Source organism: Argiope bruennichi, chromosome 3 (assembly GCF_947563725.1).
Source record: "Argiope bruennichi chromosome 3, qqArgBrue1.1, whole genome shotgun sequence".
In the NCBI taxonomy this organism is placed as follows: Eukaryota; Metazoa; Arthropoda; class Arachnida; order Araneae; family Araneidae; genus Argiope; species Argiope bruennichi.
In genome coordinates, this window is record NC_079153.1 from 53,802,269 (window position 1) to 53,811,554 (window position 9,286).

At 28.5% G+C, this 9,286-nt stretch overlaps 1 pseudogene; it reads right to left on the reverse strand.

Moving 5' to 3' along the window:
• The window catches only part of LOC129963717 (transcription factor AP-2-epsilon-like), an 84,351-nt pseudogene extending 75,307 nt beyond the window's left edge, over positions 1-9,044 (reverse strand).
• Positions 9,045-9,286: the final 242 nt, after the last annotated feature.

Below are 9,286 nucleotides of genomic sequence, written 5' to 3' on the forward strand. Positions count from 1 at the left end.
GAAAAATTTCGGGACAATAGTTAATGAACTCGGTCAGTCAGTTTATTGTTTGTTATAAACCTGCCTTTCGAGTCATTTTCATCGACACCACTTTGTGAAGATACGATAGTAAATAAAAAAAGTCAAAGATGTTCCCGTTTTGTTGTTGTTGACAACTGTATCAGTTCAACTGCATATATCTCTATTGATAAATCCGAATAATCGAAGGTCTATTGTCATTTAATGTTGCCATCATTCTTACATATCATTTACATTAAAATTTTTCTTTGGTGATAGAAATTGCAACCAGCTCTTGTGAAACATAGTGTCATAATTACTAATCCACTTTTTAAAATCGATCTCACTAAAGATCTTATTTGATACATTCTAATACTTAAATGTGCCAAAATTGCATTGCTAAAAACCGAGCTTTATAATAAAATTTAGTTTTGAAAATTGACATAGTTTCCATAGTCACAGAAAGGGGTATTAGAGAAAATTGGTTGTTGAGAATTCATGCAATGGACATTCAGAAAATTATATAAAGGGGGAAAATAAACCAAAGCAATTGTGAAGACAAGCAAAGAAATCTTTTGTTTTATTTGAAATTCAGAGAAATGGAATTCATCGGACTTTCATCAATCAGAACATCAATTTGTATCTAATGCGTTCTAATTCTTTTTGTAAATGAAACTGAAACATTGGCAGAAGGAATAACGGAAATTATGATTTTGATAAGAACATTGTTTCATTCGTTTTTCAAGGAAAATGAATTTTACTTTTGTACTAGAGTACTATTTGCGTTAAGGGATTTGTATTACCTATATTAAATGTATATTTTGCCCGTTCGTGCGCTTTTTATAAGTCGAATGAAGTTAATTTTAGACCTATTGATTCATTTATAAAACTATTGAAAATTTAGTTAAATCTCAACGGCAATGATAGAATAGATGCCCTATTAAACCTTCGATAGATACAGAATAAGGTTTCAAAGTAATGCAGCAGAAACAGAAAGATTCTATAATTTCAAAAGAAAGAACGTTCTAATATGCGAAGAATAGCCAGCGGGGAAATTAATATTAAAAAAAATCAAGGTATCCTACTGGCTAAAATAATTTTTAATATTATATATAAAAAGCAGATTTTTTTTAAATGAAAAACTGTTAATGAATTTCTTATGGAAAAATTTCAATCATTTTTTCAATTAATATAAATGATTGTAATGAATATACATCTTATTAAATTTATTTTTCCGAATTTTGCAAAAAAATATTAAAAAATTCTACTTTTTTCGGATTTTATTAAAATTTTTTTCAAATGATTATGGATGTTATATTATCATTCTCTCGACTTTACAGAAGGGGCATCTCTAAATCTGCATATTCACAGAAATGGAGTGTTTTAGAGAAATTATGCTTACATTGCTGAGTGGATTTTTTTAAAAAAATTAGCACTTGACAATAAACTAAGCTTTAATTATGTACATGGCAATGTAATATAATTTAGTGCCCGTATATTTTCTTTATTAAACTAAATAAGAAAATTTGCAAAATTTTGTCATCTGTCAGGAATTAATGAAATCCACTATGATTTTGTTGAAAATATATAACATTGCAGAAGGGATACAAAATTATGGCTTTGATGCCATTAAAAATGAAAACACAAAAACTTGGTTGAAAGAATTCAATTTTCTTCGAAACTAAATTTTTGATTTCCAAAATGAAAGAATTTGGGGAGAGGTGAAGAGGATTTGTAGGTATATGAAAGAAAAATATCTTGAGGCAAATGGAATTTTCATTTTTAGTCACTTTGTATCATTCAATTATTTGTATCATTATATTCATCCTCCCCCACCTCATATGTGGTTGAAAAAATAATATATTCTTTAATTATACTGCTTTATTATTATGCGTCAATAGTCAAAATGAAACAAAGGAATAAAAGATAAAGGAAAGAAGTGGGGAGGGGGGTAGCTGGTGATGGAAAAAAAAAAGTAAAGAAGAAAAAAAACCCCAATATTTTTTGAATAGGAAAATCCAATTAAAATCCTACTGTCTCAATTAAAAAATATCAACAAGACGCAACCCGCAACCGTCCCGCAAAACGAGGAAACTCCCAAGGCTTTTTATTTACTAATGGAGGGCTATCCCACAATGCTCTAGGGCAGCCGCCATGACACTGGTAACTAGAAGAGTGTGTGAGAAAAGGCAGCAAGTCGTAGAAAAGAAAGGCAATTAATGGAGACCTTGGGGAAGCACTTCGTTCTGCGAGAAAGCCTTTTTGAAAACAACCTCGGGCGAATTGTGCTTCATTTTATTATTGTTTGATGGTTGTATAATAGTACTCCCATGGATCCGACTACCGTGCAGTCGATGCTGCGATACGGTGAGGGGCATGTGGTCTCTTTCTCTCGCAGGTGTTCCATACAATCGGAGGAAACTATTAATATCTGGCACAGCACTTCTGTTTGTTGTACTTGCTAAATGGCAAGTTCTGATTTAATTGACCAAATGAATAAGATACGATCATTCATTTCGTTGAAATAAAAATGCCGATTCTTTTGCTTATATTCAGAAATAGCAGTTATAATTTTTTTCATGAATGTCATTGTAATAATTGCCTGGAATGTTTAAATGATTTCATTAGTTAAACTAGTTCAATGCGCCAAGAAATTATATTATCAATATTGAGTTAAAATCTAAAAATTAATCTAAAAAATGCAGAAAGTCCAATAAATTTGATACTATATAATAATTATGTTTTGAATTCGGAACTTTCCGAATAACCCTTTCTTAGTTATGAATCTGATATTATTATTATTGTAATACAATCATCTTTTTGTGCTATAAAATGGGTAATATCCCGTAACGAGTATTTCATTGTTAAAAAAATTAATATATTAAAAAGAATTAAGACGATTTTGAAAATAAAAGTTAATAAATCTTGAAATTTTAATGGGAGATTTGCATCTTTTATCCGAAATATCGAAACAATATCGGAGGTTTCTTGCGTCCATTTTTATCTTTTTAAAAAATTTGTCACTAATTATTTATCTGCCTAAATATATGATTATTTCGCAGAGCGTATGAATCTTATAACTAAATCTCTGTAAAAAAAAACTTAAAATATTTTTTTTAATACCATTAAACCATATTACTATATTAGAGAAAAAAATCTGCAGAAATAAAATACATGTGAGAAACTTGAAAATTTTAAAGTGGCCATTAAGATTTTTTTTATGTGTTATATGTTCCAAAATGATTGATGCAAACATTAAAATTGATCAATTTATAATTAAACATTAAAATTCGGTTGTAATGGGCATATACCAACACAAAAGTAAATACGTGTCAAATTTGGTAATTCCAGGTCCAGAAATCTTCTCTGAAAAACGTTTTGGATGAAATTTTCAACGTACATATCTCTTGACATTAATGTACGAATTACATGCCAGTCTATAAACTTTATATTAAAATAGTTTATAAAGTTGGTCGTGCAATTCCATCAATAAATTTAATAATAAATTTAAACTCTAAAAATAAATTAAAATAAAAAATAAATTTAAACTTCAAACACCAGTTTTAGGTTCATGTTTTTCTTTATCCTTAGAATTAATTACAAAAGAACATCTGACAGAAGTAAAAATTACTGACTCGTTAAGAAAAACATTCAATGAAGCTTTTAAAGGCAACGAATCGGATTATTTGATAGATGTAGAGAAAATTATAAGGAAGAAAGGAATCAAGAAGACTTCAGTGTTAGCAAAAAGTACGTTAAATCATAGTCTTTTTCAGAACTTTCAATGATGAAAGACATTAAGAAATATTAAGAAAAATATTTGCTGTTGTTCAATATTAAGAAAAATATTTGCTGCTAATATTGAGTTAAAATATTACTTTCTTCATTTTTTGACTATTGATTAATGTTTTTTTTTATTGATAAAAAAAAAAGCCTTTCCAAAATCTGGCCATAAAGGGTTAATATTTACGAAACTGCAGTGAAAGAGATAGTATAGTAGCATATAAAAATCAAATATTGGCCCCAAGACATTTAAAACAAAATCCAAAATTAATAAATATACGAGGTTGAAAATAATAAATGCAAGCCTTTTTGTGTTTATTATATGATCATAATATCTTGATGGGCCATTTATTTTTAATAGAAAAAGAGTATTAAAATATTGTTAAAATTAAGCAATACAATTATTAAAATAAACGAACAAAGATATTGGCACATGATAAGAAAAAGAATTCGTAAGGCAATGAGTGTTTTACAATATGATCTTTTAATGAGTTACTTATTTTTAATAGAAGAATTCATTCTTTTCTTCTATAAAGCACGATTAAAAACTTTCATTCAATTTTTTAATATCTTTTTTAATGCAATTAAAAAATGAAAGAATATAAAGCTTTCCTATACTTTCGGTTTTGAGAAAATTGAATATTTATCCTTTAATTTTAGTATTTCTTTTTCGATAAATTAAGTAACATAATCTCCCAAATAAATAAATAACCAGATTGTTAACTCGTAACAAAAGATTGGAGAAAAATAAGGAACTATTTATAAAGAGTCATTGCACAAAGGCATTCATATAAAAAGAAGAGAAAGCTAGCGAACCAGAAATTATGGGATTTTCTCGGTTTCCTTAAGAAAGAAAACGATATTAAGAGCCAGACGTGCGTAACACAATCAAGTATAATCAGTCTGTGAGTTTAAAGAATGAATGATGTGAAAATAAGAATATGTCTGCATATTAAGAAGAATTTCGAGTTTTAATCAATGAGATAATTAAAAATATATTAGCACATATTGATGATCCTGGCCTTATAAAATTGGAAACTTATTTTTTTATTTAAAATATTAACTGTGGCGATAAAGTATTTCAACTCTGACAGACTTATATGTAAATTTTAGAAGAAAAAAAAATTAAAAAATATCTGATTTATTACTCGATATGCGGATAAATTCGTTTGCAGTAATAAATATTGAACTATTTTATAGCATTGATACACAATATTATATTAGTCATGCCTATTGCATTAAATCTTCTAGTCACAGATTGTTATATAGTTTTGTCATTTAACTATATTTAATATAGTTAAATAACAAAAATCCTCCATGCCATTTTTCAATAAATAAAATATTTATGCTGAAAGGAAGAAACCTTAAATCCAACAGAGAAGAAAAGTATCATGAAAAATTTGTCAGCAAGACACTTACTACTAAAATAGACTCAATATAGAAAGATTTTAAAATAAATGCTTAATAAAATGCAACTAGAGGCAACCAAAAATGATCAGATATAAACAATATTCGTTTCGCTGCATTACAGTACGTCACTTGTACTGCTAACAGTAACTAAAAATGTTTTCTTGCAACAGATTAGAATTTGAGAAATATTTAAGATATTAATCTTTATTTTTTAAATCGCAAATACTTGATTTTGTTTGCTGCTACACCAGAGAAAACAAGTCATGATAAGGAGTTTAGATAAAAGGGAACAAAAGTTTCTTTAAGACAAGCATGATTAATCTAACAAATTTCAAATTTAAGCTGATTTCTAAACAAGTCAGTCGGCTAATTAATCCATCACATTTAATAATATTAAAAAGTGAAGCGACAAAAATAATAAATGATCAGTAGGGTAATGAAATTATAGAACGTGGCCGATTGCATATTGAAATTTAGAATTTTATTTTAAAGGGGTTGAAGATATTATATAATTTTAAAAACTGAAAAAACCAGGTTAAAAATAAACTATCAAGATAATAAGGAAATTCAATTTCAGAAGAATTATGTTTTATTAAAATTATTTATCCAATGATTTCATACTTCTGGTAATGGATAAGTCGGCTGTTTAAATGTCTGATAAGATTGTTTTATATCTATTTAAAATCCCGTTATCATCATTATTTTGGCGCAAAAGATTCTTCATTCAATAAAGATTAAAAACTCCAAAGAAATGTTATGAATCTGTAGTATTTGCAATGATGCGAGTAAAATCTTTTTCATCTTGTTTACATTCACTTGAGTTTAATATCAATCAATTGCCTTTGAGCACCATTTTATAAGCACAAATAAGATAGATTTTTAAAAATGGATAAGTTCAAATAAGCTAAGAACTGCGCTTCTGATTTATGTGCTATTACATAAAAGTTACTATTTCATGAAAGAAGAATACGACATCCGACTTTATTTGTAATAGATTCTTGATAGCGTCATTCAATGTAAAAAAACCTCATAAACAGTCAAGACAAATCAAAATAATCAAATCGAAAGAAGAAGAATATTTATACAGAATGTTACTAAATTCCTTATCGCAATTACCTATTACAACTTTATTGTAGATTTTTTCCAAACTAAGAAGAATGACTCTTGAATTTTAACAAATAATGTTTATAAAATATCCTGTGTTTTATCAATTTAACTATTTAAAACATTCTAGAGATAGCTTTTATTTTAACAATGAATAAAGTTTTAAACGAAACCATTGTATTTGTCCAAGAAGCTTAGGACAGCCGAAAGAGAAGAAATGAGCATATGAAGTAATCAGACATAAGAACTAAATCGAAATGCTCGCCTAGTGAAAATCTATTTATTTCATCACTTGGGTGGCCCCTCTTCTTCAAAAAAGGAAAATAACATTTAAATTGTTCATACAGTTTCTCTCTTTTTGTAAACATTAATCTCGCGTTTCTACAAACAAATCTGTGACAAAGAATAAATCAAAAAGTATATCACTTCAAACGAAGGTAAAACCTAAATTTGAATCACAATTCATCGAATCGAATGTCAATATGTAATGCAGAAAGAAGTGAAATCCAAGGATATCATTACTTCAACAAATGAATGTGGACAAAAGGAAAAACTAACAAAATACAACGATTTCTAAATGACATGCCGAGTTAGTTATCAGAATTTTTTGAACCGATTCCTAAACAAGACAAATTCGGGAAGAAGATATATTCTATACATTTGAGATACCATATTTGAAATAGTTTGGGTCAGATTATTATTTTTTTTTTCCCAATATCGAATGGAAAGACATTAAATCTCAAAGATTCAGATTAGAATGTTAAATTACTAAAAAACGAGGGGTATAAAAACACTAGAGGAAAAAATTGTCTTCAAAATAAGCAAAATTGGTTTTCTAAAATTTGTAAATATCGATTTTTTTTTTCCTTTAAACAATTTTTTTAAAGTAAAAAGTCTATTTTAACAAACAGTTAACGCTTACATAATATGTCATGACTTTATCAGCTTCAAAACTAATAAAGTTCATGGCAATTGTGCTTAAAAATGCATTTAATGAATGAAAGCTACTTAAAAATTTCTTGAAATATTGAGTACAACTTTTCATATGCTTTACGTCCTTATCGACCTATTTTAGAGAGAAATAAGATTATACGAATTACCTGTTAATGTAATGCTGCACAAATGATATTTTCGATAATTTAATAATCTATAAATTTAAGTATCGAGGTTCTTTATTCCCGCTATTATTTCACTAGTTCAGAAGTTTTCGGTATATCACTTCGTATGGCAGAATAAATAATGAATTTTTTTAATCCTTTAAGCCTTTATAACAAGACACTTTTCCCCTTAACTTCATGAAAAAAAAAAAAAAAAAAAAAAAGTGAAAAAAGCAACAAATTCCTGCAACTCATGTAAGGCATGCACATCTTATATAAATAATTAAGTTATGATTTGCAACAATACAGATATTTTATCCAATAAAAACAACAGTTAATTACAGTTACACTGTTAACCATTCTCACTTAAAATGGATAACATTTTCTTCTATAATTATTTTACAATTTCTATGATAAAAGTTGGCTATACATATTAGTAATACTACATCGTTTTGTAAGAACGAAAAAGTAAATTAAAAAAACTTCCTTAAGTTTATGTTGGATTCTTTTCTTTAGAAAATTCTCATGTATATTCTGAATCAATTTATATATATATATATATATATATATATATATATATATATATATATATATATATATATATATCCTTGACTGACAATTCAAAATAATAAAAGAGTGAAACTAGGGCGTATTATTATTGCACAAAATGTTTGATTGTTGATACAAAATATTAAAGATTTCCAAGAAAAATGCAAAATAAATTTTAATCTTATATAAAGAAGAATTCATTATTTTGTTTTTTGTTTCAAGATAATCTAAAAAATAATTAAAAATGCAATAATGAAAAAATTAAGTTAAAAAATAAAAACGCAGTAAATTTCACATATCATAATAAAATAAGCTGCTTTTATACAACTATTATCGTTCTTCCCAAAATTTAAGACAGCGAAATAAAATTTCATGGCCGGCAATATAGAGCACATTTTATATTTATGAAAAAGATGATACATTTCACTCAGAAAATCATTCTCAGAATAATTCATGTCATTCAATGATCAATCAATGTAAAAAGACTTACGTATGGAATATTTAATATTTTTACCCTTTGATACCTCTCATTTGAAGATTGAAAATAAACATTCTTGTGTTACTTTGTTCATTATAATGATACATTTTTATAAACTTAGTATTTAATCATTTAAAAGGATAATGCAGAGGAAGAAAAGGAAAACTGACCTCTCCCGCATCGATAAGTGCAAAAGCCGACTGAATGTCCGTACTTTTCACGGACTGCGTGGGAGACAGCTGACCAGCAACTTCGACAGATCCGACATCATCGTCGGGGGTTCCTTTGCGTTTTTGTCCCACCGGACTGTCATGGGCGGGTAAGGGGCTCATTTGAGCCATCATCCGTAGTGAGATTCAAAACCTCGTGGAAGAGAGGATCCCAGGAGAAACGGCCGGCTTACAGGATCGCTTAGGGCAGGAGATGTACCAAACAAAACAATGAACGGGTTAACGAGGTCCGAAAAAATGACAACAAACAGATGATGAGCCCCCTCGGGGGCTATTCGTTGAAAACCTCCGGATACATAGTCAGATTAGGCCTAGCGGAACCATCTTCGCGGTTTCAGATGGGTCCGAACTGAAGCACCTGCGAGCAATGTGGTGCGTCACTCATGCCTGCAAGGTTTTTCGGCCTTGCGTCTACTGGATTACAGCCAACAGGTGAGATGGATCGACAACAAGTTTGGCTGGTTTATCTTTTCGCTTGGCAAGACCTCTGGCGGAGAATTGGCGATGAGTAATTAAGTTAAATTGCCCAAAATGATCCTTAGAAAGTTGCAAAATTTAAATTGTTCTCATGAGTTCAAAATTTCAAATAATAATTAGTACCGATTAATTATTAGCCAGGAAATGAAAGAAATCGACCA